At 37.9% G+C, this 13,758-nt stretch overlaps 1 protein-coding gene across 5 annotated transcripts in view; it reads right to left on the reverse strand.

Moving 5' to 3' along the window:
• Positions 1-13,758, reverse strand: part of TENM2 (teneurin transmembrane protein 2) — a 2,373,952-nt gene that overhangs the window by 1,936,060 nt on the left and 424,134 nt on the right. For all 5 annotated transcript variants that reach the window (XM_075601896.1, XM_075601894.1, XM_075601892.1 and 2 more), the window contains exon 2: positions 11,516-11,624. The gene's annotated coding sequence lies outside the window, so the exon portion shown is untranslated. The remainder of the gene's footprint in view (positions 1-11,515; positions 11,625-13,758) is intronic.

The following is a 13,758-nucleotide window of genomic DNA, read 5'->3' on the forward strand; positions in this document are numbered from 1 at the left end:
CATCAATCAACTAAATCTAACCAACAATAAGCCACTATTAAAAAGCAAGCCCCCCCTGAAATAAACCATAGCAAACACATTTGCACACCAAGCTGCAAAATACAGTTAAAAATGCATCAAAAAAAGCAAGCAAACATGAGCAATACAAGCTTTTATTTGCTCTTTATTATGTATATCCATAGGGACATACATAAATACAGAGGCAATAAATGGACATAATTGTTCAGTATGGAGATCAAAAGGATACAATAGGATCAAGGACCTAGAGGGTTTTGATCTTAAAATTAAAACATTCGAACACATCAGATCAGAACAAAATATCCCCCACTCAGAATTCTTTAAATATCTCCAGATAAGAGCATTCTACAACAAATTGGCCCCATACACCCCCCCTGACTAAATTCGAAAAGCTCTGTCGGGCAGAAACCGACACTAAGGGACTTATATCAACGATATATAAAGAAGTAGTCGATCTCTCAGCATCACACCAACACACCCCTGCTTTTAGAAACCAATGGGAGACAGACCTAGGAGAGATTCTAGAAGAGGACGATTGGAACACCATATTTTTAGCCACAGCCAAAAGCTCTATTTGCACCACACTAAAGGAGAACGCATATAAAGTACTCATGAGGTGGTACCTCACCCCACTCAAATTATCTAAGTTCGTACCAGGTTCCTGCCCCCCTATGCCCCAAGCAGTGCGGAGGAACGGCCGACTTGTTACATATGCTGTGGTCTTGCCCACGAATAGCCCAAATATGGGACAAGATTAGAAATTGGATACAGAGGATTTTTGACCTCACTATTCCCCCAGATCCTTGGCTGTTCCTCCTGAACAGACCCCTAAAAGATCTAACAAAATCCCAAAATAAATTAATTTCTCATTTTGCAATTGCAACGAGGTGTGAGATCGCAGCACTATGGAAACGCCCCGACATACCAAACATCCCAAAGATTCGGAATCGATTATGGTTTATCTGCCAGATGGAAAAGTTAACGAGTCTGGTTAACGACACTGGTGACAATTATCTAAACGTCTGGCTGCCATGGTTAGCACAGACAGACATCCCCGGGGTTGAGCTTAACACAATTTGGCATTGATAATGGTAGATGCGTTCTCCTGTAGGAGTGAGCGATCTCAAAGATCCCGTTCTATCTTATATACTTCAACGCTCAGGCACCAGCTTACTCATTCTAAGACTGACAACTGGAGTATCTCGCGTGACCCGGTGATACCAACATCTAGTATTCAGTTACCTCCCTTCCCTATCCCCCCTGCCATTTCCTAACCCTCCTCCCCCACCCCCCTTTTTTTTTTTTTTTTCCTCTTTTCCCCCCTCAACCCCGGTTCAACCCCACTTTCCACGGCTCAGTAGGGCGCGAAAAGTCGTGGAACACCCACTTTATATACAGCACAATGTTTCAAAGATTGTATTTATTTTACTACGATGCACAAAGTAACTATGTAATGTATGTTTTATTGTATTTCTTATGCAAAAAAAATATTTCAATAAAATACAAGTTATAAAAAAAAAAAAATGCATCAAAAAAAAGCAAGCAAACATGAGCAATACAAGCTTTTATTTGCTCTGTATTATGTATATCCGTAGGGACATACATAAATACATGTAAAACCCACTTCTGATTGGCTAAATTACTGTACCATGTGAGGGCGGCCATCTTTCTTTTGATGACGTTGTCTTAAAGGCAATTACAGCACAGCCATTCTGATTGGCTGGCAACATTGCCTTTAAATGACGTCATCAATTTTTTATGAATTTTTTTTTTCACATGGTTTTTACGGCCCAATCAGGGCTGTGGGAACCATATGACGAAAATGGGACGTCATGGGCCTTTAAAAGCCTATGTCGTCTCATTTTAGAGCCAGACGGCGTGGAGGGAGGACCTCCCCTCAAAGAAGAAGGCATGGGTGTGGCCGAGGAACAGAAGAAGAGCGGATAAAGAATACAGATGAAGACTCCACAGACAGAATGGATTACAAATAGAAGACACAGACCCCTGGATTGTTATGATTTATTTTTTTATGGTTTATTATTTCATGGTTTATTATTTTATGGGTTCCTGTGCGTGGATTGGTTCGAGAGTAAGCAGTATCAACGGGAGTCCGTGAGTGGGACAAGTAATGGTAAGTTTACAAAAGAAATGTATTGTATTTAGCTTTTACAGGTTTTGATTTTTTTTTTTTAATGTGATTGATTTTTTTTTAATGTCCATTTATTGCCTCTGTATTTATGTATGTCCCTATGGATATACATAATACAGAGCAAATAAAAGCTTGTATTGCTCATGTTTGCTTGCTTTTTTTGATGTATTTTTAACTGTATTTTGCAGCTTGGTGTGCAAATGTGTTTGCTATGGTTTATTTCAGGGGGGGGGCTTGCTTTTTAATAGTGGCTTATTGTTGGTTAGATTTAGTTGATTTATGGTAATTTATTTCTGATTCCTTGTTTTGTTTCTAGGATTTGAATAGTGTATTGTGTACAGTAATTTATTTGGATTCTATTGTAATCGATTTGTGAATGGATTGATTTCTGGTAATTTATTTAATTTATTTTATTTAGAGCATTTCTTGGCATACAGTACTGTAGTGTAGTATGTGTCAGAATGTACTAGTACTGTATTGCGGTGGTAGTAAGTACAGTAGAACTGTATTTATTTTATTATGCTAGTTCATGTGTTTAATAATGGGCCAAATAATCTATTATCCATATCTGGATAATAGTTATTTGGTCCATTAATGTAATGTAGTGTACAGAATGTGTGTTTGGTGGTACGGGGGTGGGGGGTGATTTATTTAAATGTACTGTACTGTGTAGGCCATGTTTTAGTTTTTTTACACACAGGGTTGGCACCTGTGCCTTAACCCCTTCATTGTCTTAGCGGGCATTGCTAAGGTAATGAAGCTGCTTACATTTTTAATTTTTATTTATTGTGTGCGTGAGCAGGGGGTCTCCTGAAATGAACAAAGTTTATTTCAGCCTTGGAGACCCACTACTTCCCGAGTTACAGGCCCAATTATGGGGTGCCCGTATCCCTCTAGTCCCGCGGTCACGTGACCCACAATTTTAACATGTCGGGGATACCGGCACACCCCATAACTCGGCCTGTAACTCGGGAAGTAGGGGGTCTCCAAGGCTGAAATAAACTTTGTTCAGCTCAGGAGACCCCCTGCTCACGCACACTATGAATAAAAATAAAATGTAAGCAGCTTCATTACCTTAGCAGCTACCCGCTAAGGTAATGATTTTTTAATGGAGGGGTGGGGGGGAGTGATACTAGTGTGGGGGAGCAGGAGGTCTTCCAAGCTAAACAAAGCGATACCGGCACCCCATAACTGGGCCTGTAACTTGGGAAGTACGGGGTCTCCAAGGCTGAAATAAACTTTGTTCAGCTCAGGAGACCCCCTGCTACAAAACTATAATTTTAGAATTTTAATAAAACCCCCGCGATTGCCTGTGAGAGGCGCGCAGTTAGAGGGACTGATTCAGACTCTCTTTCTGCACATCTATTACACACAGGCAGACGCCGGTAGCATTCACACAGCAGGGGTCCCTGCTTTGGGAAGCTAATGCGCCGCGGTCAGTTCAAAAAAATAACACGCCAAAACCGGGGAGAATTAGGGGATTATATCGTTCTCCAATTCGTGATCCGTTCGAATAACGGCCGCTACATCAGTATAAGCTGTGGGGAGATCATTGATGAACACTAAGAAGAATAGGGGCCCCAGAACAGATGGGAACGAAAGAAACAGCGCACAACGCCAAATAGTGAAGCAAGTATTGCTATATATTAGTAATTACAGGGTAATAAATCTGCGTACATCAAAACAGTGGAATAGGTGCATTTAGTGTGTTTCACACAAGTTACTACTCAGCAACTGTTGTCAGAAGAGTCTGGAGCTTGCTTCTCTCAGCGGGGGCGCTACGTTGGTTCAGGAGCAGGATTAATGTCCAAAACTCCTCATCCAGCAGTACATCGCTCCCAAGGGGATTTCCCTTTACAGCAACCAGGCTCCGTTGCAGGTATTGGTGCTTGGTGGGACCGCTCGCGCTTCCAAGCCGTCTGGTGCAGCTCGTGTAGCTCAGCGAGCAGATCCACTGTGCGGAGGTAAGACCTCAGCTCTGCAAGGGTACACTCGGCGTGCCACGTTGTCGCTCCGTCGCGGGATACTGCGTGATGACGTCACAGTCTCCGCAGCAGCGAGGGAACCGGCAGGGAGGCAGTCAAAGTCTCTCAAAGTCTCTCAGAGTCTCTCATAAGCCCAAAATTACCACCGGGAGTGATACTAGCAGGGTGAAGCCAATGGAGGCAATGGCAATATTAAAGCACTAGATAAAAATCATCCAACATGTTTCGTAGAATAAACTACTTCTTCAGGGAATAATTTGGCCATTACCCAGAGGTCTTAAGTACCTAACAAAGGTGTCTCATTGGTCAAACAATTAAAAATGGACCAATCATCTTGACTAGGTAATGGTTAAAGTGATAGGGAAGATGAAATCATTACTTTTAAAACAACAACTTTATTAACTACATACATAATAAAAGGATTTTATAAACATATAAACTAAACCTAGCATTAATAATTAAAAACATGCTGGAATAAAAGAAACACAATATTAGTTCTAAAATAGATAATATCAATAAATACATATAAAAGATGCAACTAGAAGTAACAATATAAATACGTATAGACAATAGAACAGAGAAGGGATAACAGAGATACATAGATCAGTGACATCCCTTGGGTATAAGAGGAGAAGGGGGCTAGAAAAATTCTTTGTAAAAATTTTTAATAAAAATTCCTCTTAATAAAGTGCCCAGATGTCAACATCCTCATTTAACCCCTTAGGGGACATAGTATCTAACTTGTGTATCCAATAGGTCTCCTTAGATGATAGTGTTTTAACTCTGTCCCCACCTCTTCTATTTACAGGAATAAACCGAATCCCCTTAAAAGTGAGACTGGACGGATCTTTGTTGTGGTATAATTATAAGTGTCTAGAAACACTGTGTTTTTCAAAACCGTTTTTCATATTTCTGACGTGTTCCTGGATACGAACTTTAAGAATGCGTTTGGTTCTGCCTACATACTGATATCCACACGCACATTCCAATAAGTAAACAATGTGTGTAGATGTACATAAAATAAAGTCATCAATATTAAAAACTTCTTGTGTGTTTTTAGAATTAAAAGTATGCTTGTCAGGATGTTGGTACTTACAAATACTACACTACCACAAATATAATTGCCTTTTGGTTTAGGCCCTAACCAGTTCTTTTGTACTGTAGTGTTATTACTTAAAAAAACATCACTAGGTGCTAGCAGATTTTTAATGTTTTTGGCTCTCCTATAGATAAACTGTGGTTTAGTGTCTAAATGTAATCTCAATATGGGATCATTGCACAAAATACCCCAGTGTTTATAAAAAACCTTTTCGATGTCCCTATGTACAGAATTATAATCCATAATGAAGGCCACATTTAAAATTTCATTTTTCATTATTGGGCCTATTTTATTTCTTGTCTTGGTTCTATTTTGAATTAACATATCTTTACGATCCATGTTACGTACCCTTATAATCTCTCTTTCGAGAAGTCCCTTAGGACAGAGCCTTGCAGGACGCCACATGTGATATCCAGGGGGTTGGAGTTAGAGCGTGAGATGGACACATGTTGGGATCTACCTGATAGGTAGGACTGAAACCAGTTTAAAGCATGCTTCCCTATTCCAGAGCTCTGGAGTTTGTTAAGCAGGATAGAATGATCAACAGTGTCAAAAGCCTTTGCAAAATCTAGGAATATTGCACCAGTGAGTTGACCCCGTTCCATTCCACACTTGATTTCATTGCAAACTTTTAGCAGGGTAGTTATGGTAGAGTGTTTGGGGTGAAATCCAGATTGGAATTGGCTAGGGAAATTTGTCTTGGTATAGTAATCGCTTAGTTGGGAGTGGACACATTTTTCCATGACTTTGGATAGGATTGGGAGAAGGGAGATTGGCCTGTAGTTTGAGACAGTGTTTTTGTCCCCACTTTTGAAGATTGGGATAACTCTAGCAGTTTTCCAGGTCTTAGGGATATGGCCTGCAGACAGGATAGAGTTGACTATGGAAGAAATTGGTTTGACAATTGCTGGGGCACCAAGTCTTAGGAACCTAGATTGTAGTAAGTCAGGTCCACATTGGCTGCTTAGTTTTAATTTGAGGAGCGCTTGTGTAATCTCCTCTTCGGATACTGGGCCAAATTGAAAATTGTGGGCAGTGTTCGGAGGGGGTGGGGCTATATGGGTACTACCAGGATGAGATTCAGGTTTGTGGTTTGGGTTGCGTTTCGCTAATAAGTTAGTAGCACACCCCACAAAGTAGTCATTGAATGCATTTGCAATGTCGGTGGGGTTTGTCAGAGTAATATCCCCCTTAGTGATATTAGTTGGCTGTTGATGGTTAGAAGGCTGGAATATGCTGTTGATAACCTTCCAGAAGTTAGCTGGGTTTGATGTATTCTGGAGGAGATTGTTAGAGTAATATTGTGCTTTTGCATGCCTTGTTTGCCTTGTGCACATATTCCGCAGGCATCTGTAGTGATTGAGATCCTTGGTATTGCCAGTTACTTTGTGGCTTTTCCACAAGGCATCCCTGAACTGGTAGAGTGCTATAAGGTCAGGTGTTACCCATGGAAGGTGGGCACCCCGTACCCTTATTCTGCGTAGTGGAGCATGGGTATCACAGAGTTTTAAGAACTCAGATTCGAAATAGTCAAGTGCAGAATCAAGGTCGGGAATTAAATCGATTCTGTGCCAAGGGCAGTTGGTAAGGTCAGCCAGAAACTGTTGTGGGTTAAAGTTTCTAAATGTTCCAGTGAGGAGAACTTTAGGGCTTGATTGGGGCGGTTTAATTTTCCTTACACAGTACACTATTGCATGGTCACTGAAAATGTCAGGAAGGATGCCAGAGGATTGGATTCTGCTGGGATTTGAGGAGACAATCCAGTCAAGCAAGGAATGGTTGTGCGATTTCAGGTTTGTCCGTTTGGGTTGGGAAATGAGTTGCGATAGGTTAAGCGATTTGATTTGTATCTGGATTTTGTGGTTTTTAGGGTCAAGTCAATTGAAGTTAAAATCCCCAAGAACTAGCAGCTCACTCTTTTCATTCAGAGAGGAAATGGAGCCAAGAAACTGGGTGATATCAGTCAGGGATTGTAGAGGGGCTTTAGGGGGGCGGTACATGCCAGCAAGCAAGATGGGCTTAGAAAAGGGGAGGCATATTCTGCCAACTAGGATTTCAAAAGAGGGTGGGCTTGGGGGGCAATTTAACAGTGTAAATTGTAAGGTGTCTGCAATATAAAATAACACCCCTCCTCCTCTCTTTGACCTATCTCTCCTAGAAATGAAGTATCCCTGAATGGCAATATGTGCATTAGGGGTTTTAGGGGTTAGCCATGTTTCTGTAAGAACGATCGCTTTTGGTTTATGCATAAGGCACCATGCCCTTAGTTCATCCAGTTTGGGCAGCAGACTGCAGATATTTATATGGGCGACAGATATCACTTTTTGGAATTTGAAGGGGGTACTCTCAGGGGTATGGGACAGAGTTGAAGTGGGAGGGCCTGGGTTAGATTCAATATCACCTGCTAAAGAGAGTAATAGTATGAGTAGAAATTTGAGTAGTTGTTTGCAAGTTGTAACTGTATGATGTTTGCCATTTGATTGTGCGGTGGTTGGAGTGCTGGTTTTCAGGGTTCTCCACCAACATTCAGTAGATAGTGCAAGGCTTTTGAGTAATCCAGGGTGTATGGTGATGTTGGGCTTGGGCCAGGAGGGGGGAGTGTGTAGTGGATAGAGAGCGTTTGCTCACCTGTTTCACTAATTTGGAGGGATATATATAGATGGGACATTGTGTTGTTTGTTCATTACCAGTCACTTGACAAAGGCCTAAGTGAGGCCGAAATGTTGTGTATCTTGAATAAATTATTTTTCTAAAAATCCGTGGAGCCCTGGATCATCTCTCTTGTTGCTGATTGAAAGCAATGACAGCTTTTCCTGGTGGTGCCTCGTGTATGTCATGATGCAATGCGTCAGCAGTAGTAATAATGTCTACCACATCTCTAAATCTAAAGGTTACTATAACTACTTGGTGTACTACAGTATACCTGCATAAAAATCCAGTAATTAAACTATTTAAAGTAGTTTTCAATGCTAGAACTGCTTTTACCTATTCACCTGTCAAATGAGTTTTCACTTCAAATCCTTTTGCCACATATGTCAAAATCAAACATGTATTGCAGAATTGTGAGAAAAAATGGGCACGCTGAGTTGTAGAATAGTACTGCATATTGTTGATGATCCAAGGTTTAAATTAGATAAAAAAGGGACGAAAGAAAATCCCAATCTGCCCAACGTGGCAATACCTAAAATTGTAACAACGAAAAGGATGGTTAGACCCTTCCTCATAGTAGGAGTTTCTCTTGAAGCAAGGAAGGCATTTTGAACAACAGTAGTGCTCAACAGTTGTAATTTTTGTGTTGGTGGTATTGCTTTGCATCAAAGTGTATTTCATTTTAACAATGCATTTCTATACAGATTTTTTTCCTAGTAACAAAGTCTGCAAGATCATAAGATATATGCCTTGTTTAATCCTCACATGGGCTTGGTTCACAGGAGGGGTCAAAATAATCAATGTGCAATGTGTGGGAAATTGATTATTGAGGCTTCCTGAGCAGTTGACTGGTGCTTCTTAAACGCACAGCTGCTGTAAGCATTGGATGTATTATATCAAAAGAAGAATTCATAAAATGTTTGAATTAGGTTTACCAGCCAGTTTATTTAATTAAAACAATGTGTCCTCTGGACAGCATTCAAAGGCTATTGAGTGAACATTGGCCAGCATCATAACTGTAGCAATTTCAGTCGATAACAATTTACCTAAGAGAGTAAATGTTTTTAAAAAATATGCATAGGGAGACTATTTAAAACCAATTTTAATCCAAATACTGATTTACTTTAAATAGAATACCACCTGCTAAAGGTCAAAAAGAGCTATATCTACTATCATAATATCTAAAGCAGAGGATGTGAAAACTATGTGGAATAAAAGATATACAGTAGTAAATATCTGATCAAATACTATTAAGTGTTATATATTTAGTGTATCAAATGATACCTAAATTACAAGTTAGGAAAGTTATTGGTTATCCCTATGCCCAGTTATTCTATGGTTGAGATACAGCAAATATAAAAAATAAAAACAAGCTTACCCGTTGTAATTTTAAATGCTGTCTCTTATCTGTTAGTTGAAATAAGCCCACCAAGCATTTTCTATGGGTAGAATATGGTTCAGTACAATAATTTCTTGATGGGTCGCTACGATATAGAAAATGCAGTACACTTGTCTATTTATAACAAATTAAAAAAGGTAGTTCTCAATAAATGATATCAAGAGTTGAGATTTTTTTAACATTAATTTACAAGAGATGCATACAACTTATTGATTTGTGTTGCCCTGCATTGTAGGCCCATCTGAGACAGGTGTATTAGTCTTAGGGCAAATTATATTATGTTGTCTAAAAGAGGAACACCTGTTATTTTTCCTGATTTAGGGCCTTATTTGTAAAAATATGGAAAATGATGCATTAATCTTCTTAAAACAAATGGCTAAACAAAGGTGTGTTTCATGCACATTTATGAAGCAACAACTCTTTTATAAAATCATTTATATTGTCATGAAATAAAGGGTACATTTAAATAAGTAATATTTGCTGTCATAAAATGTGTCAAGGTAATTTAGGGGCTTTTATTATTTATTCTCTCACTGGGCTAAAAATATATATTTTTTGCCCAAGTTCAAATTTGCTGCAAAATCATTTTCATTTAAAATGTTCAAACTTTTGTGAACTAACCAAAGTTTTAAACAATCCTGCCATTTATGTTTTTTGTTAAAAAAAGTTTAAAAACATGGAACACTGTTAAAAAAATAACAAACGTTCTAAAAAACATTCTAAAATAATCTCTAAATACAATGAACATTCTAAAAACAAGTTCTAAAAAAAAGTCCAAACAAAAGAACAAAGTTCAAACTAAAAGTACCCCAAAAGTTTGAGAAAATAACAAAAATGTTAAAAGTAAAAAAAGATATAATTATTTTTAAAATTAGATTCTGAAATTGGAGAATTTGAATCTGAAAACTTCTGGCCAAAGTTTGATCTTACTTTTCACAAGATTTCAAACTTTTTTGAAAGTTTGACAAGAATATGCAAAGTGAATTTCAGCAAGTTTGTCCGTAGCTATTATTTATTCCTGTACAAAATTAATCATACTACCAATATGCATACATCTTCCGAGAGACACTTTTTCCTCCATCTTGCTACTGTACATTATCAGTGTGGAGATTATTCCAGGTAGTGCACATCACAGAGAAAGGTGCTGTTCCAGAGATCCCCCGCTTTTCATCATGTTGCATACTATACTTAAAGATCGATTCATGGAGGTCCACATTGACTTAACTCAGGTTAATGATTCGTTAAGTACTAATGCAGTGTTAAGTGCTGTTTCCGTCTGAAAAGGGCATTGCGTTAACTATTATGTCCGTTAGTGCTAATGATATGCAAAAGAGGTGTTCCCCATAACAAATGCATATCCACAGAGGTTTATTAACGCAAGGATTTAACTGAACACTAGTTAAATCAAACCTAAAACTGGCCCTACTCTCATCCAGACCCTGAAATATGGGTTTTGCTAGATGGGTAAAAGAGGAGGGAAGGGGAGAGAGGTAAGGGAAGGGAGGGGGTGAGGGAGGGGGGGGGAGGAAAAGAGGGGGAGGGAGAGGGAGAAGAGGAGATTCTGTATTTATGTAATTCTACTGCATCTGTTTGTTTCACACTACATAGAGTGCAACAATTCTGTAGCATGTACTTTCTACATTTCTTTACATTTATACCTGAACCATTTACCCTTGAAATAACATCTTTATTAACCAGTGAGGTATTTCATCTTGCAAAAGCAATTAACAAAAAGAATGTCTTTATATAAATTATCTGAATGCTACAAATATAATGGTAAATTACTAAAGGGCTTCATGGCATCATCTTCATTAGCATTTGCATCTGCATTACAAATATGGTGACAAACCAAATTAAGAAATTCATTTTAGAAAATTATATATGTTCAGTTAAAAAATCTCCCTCAATCACTATGCACAGACTGACTAGCATTTATAGTAAAAACATATCAGTTACTTAGGACTTCAAGTTTATAACTGGTAGTATCGGTGTACAATCTCCATGTTTGCTGAAAATATTAGCATATGTAACTTTCTGTATTTTCTTTAAACAGTCCTCAATTTGATATCTATCATCCATTAGTAAAACAATGCGGGAAAATACTTCAATACTTTCAGTTAAAAACCATGCATAAATAATTGTCGGGATACTACAGATGATCAAGAGACCGTATGAAAAACACACATCACATCAAGAAAGTATAATACTGTGCTTACTGAGAATATTGTGTCCAGGAAAATGTATACACCGGCGAAGAGGTTGTTTCACGCACCAAGCAGCAGAGCAATTACTGGAACATCTTCTGCAACGAAGGATTCAAACCAACTGTAGCAAAAAAGAAACACAAAAATAGAATTAATATGGCACTGAAAAATGTATAGAGAAAAGACGTAGTAGAGAATTAGTATTAGTCTTTAAGAACTACTCTATACCAAATATGAAATATACAAAAAAGATTTAATTTTATTCTACTTGTGTAAACTGAAGGTTTTACTGTACGTTAATATTTCCACTTCACATTTATATAGTAAACTAAACAATAGGTTGGGTCACCATAAGCCGAGGGCCCTGTATTCATTCTGTTGTACTGAACTGAAGTACAATAGTGTGCTTGTTAGTTGTGTTGGTGTTTGGCTTAAAATCATCAAACTGCATTACTTTATAGACATGGTAAGTTATAGACGGTTTATTATGCTGGACACTTCTGCAGAAATGGTGGCTATAATTCAATTCATACTGTAGACATATTGGGAGACCGAAGAATCCACAAATAGCTAGCACCACCACTCAATAATATATTAGTGTCAAATTGATTTAAGCACTTAATTACCTAAAGTCTGGTTTTTAGCTGGTGATTCGGTGATCCAATACACACATAATATACAAAGGTTAGGAGAATTTCTAAATTGTTGTCAAGAACAATAATATGATTTAAAGTACGGAACTTAAGCAACTGAGCACTTATGTCTAATTGATTTTAATTTTCATAACAGTTTAGAATATATTCCGTCATAAGGAAAGCATTTATCTACACATGACCGAAAACATTAGTTGTTGAGTCATGATATTTTGACAAATAAGTATATACTATACATAAAATTATTATATCTAAACTGAACAATGTCATATTGTAATATCATTATGGCAAATGATACAGGCCACATCTGACATCCAAGAACTGTCTTATTTGCAGTAAGCAATTCAAGAGAAAAAGTATTGTCAACAGAAGTCAGGTTACCGGCTGCGAAGTGTCAACAAGAAGAATTCTCATAACAGAACTCTAGCATGTCACACAGATTGCAAAGCAAATAATCTATACAGAAAAAATTGTGCTGTATAAGCAACAATTCTATCATCAACATTTAGCTAATACCTTATTCTTGTATGTGATTAGGTTTTATTTTATACGTTTTAAAAATAATAAATAAATGGGCTATTGCCAATAATGTTGTGTTCATGCAGAGTTTGCATTTTTATGATGAATATTAAATAAATAAATTCCACTCATTCTGTTCTACTTCCTAATGTATCTTCCTGTTTGAAATACAGTGGGTGCAGAAGGATTCTTTTATGTGAATAATTCTGGATGATTAAAGCTTCTGGTTACTCATCATTTTGTGAAGACAACAAACCATACCCCCCCTCACCTCCCCAACACTCTTTAAAAAAAAAAAATAGTGTCCAAGATACTTTCTGGTAAAGGTACTTGTGTTACTTCCTGGGTTTTAAATCTTCTACATCATGCAGGCCATTTATAAGTCATAACGGTTGATGTGCATGACTCAGGAGATTTAAGCAACCACTGTGTTTCCCCTGGAGGACTGTAAATTACCTTTACTAGTAAGAATCTCGGGAGGGAGGGAGAGGGAGGTGTGGGAGCGGATGGAGGGAGGAGAGGAGGGGGGTGGGAGCAGATGATGGGGGGTGGGGAGGGGAGCGGATTGTGGAGGGCTGAAAGGGGGTGGGGAGGAAGTTGGAGGGGTGAAGAGGGAGGGGTAGGGTTGGTTGGCAGGGAGGTGGAGATAAAGCATTCAGGATTACGGCTTTAAAAATATCTATTGTATAAAGACCAACTTTACAAATCTAAAGTTATAGGGAATTTGATTACATCAATTGTTAAGGCCCTGAAAAGTATATATAATTTTTTTCTGAAAGAAAATAGCAATAAATGTATTAATGATTTTAGTAGAAAGCTATGAAAAACAAGAGAACTTGTTCCATGTTTTGTTCTACAGGCAAAAGTAAAAAAGTGCCGACTTAAGTTGTTACTTAACCGGTGTTATACAAAAAAAAGTAGAACATTTTAAATATTGATTACAATAATATTCCAAATCTAACCCTTTACTTAAAGTAATTTCAGACACCCTCTAGCCTAACGTTAATTGAACACACAAAATAAATATATATATTATTAAATACAGTATGTTAGAAAATAGTAAACAAACTATGTGTATATATA

Source organism: Ascaphus truei, chromosome 5 (genome assembly GCF_040206685.1).
Source record: "Ascaphus truei isolate aAscTru1 chromosome 5, aAscTru1.hap1, whole genome shotgun sequence".
Lineage (NCBI taxonomy): Eukaryota > Metazoa > Chordata > Amphibia > Anura > Ascaphidae > Ascaphus > Ascaphus truei.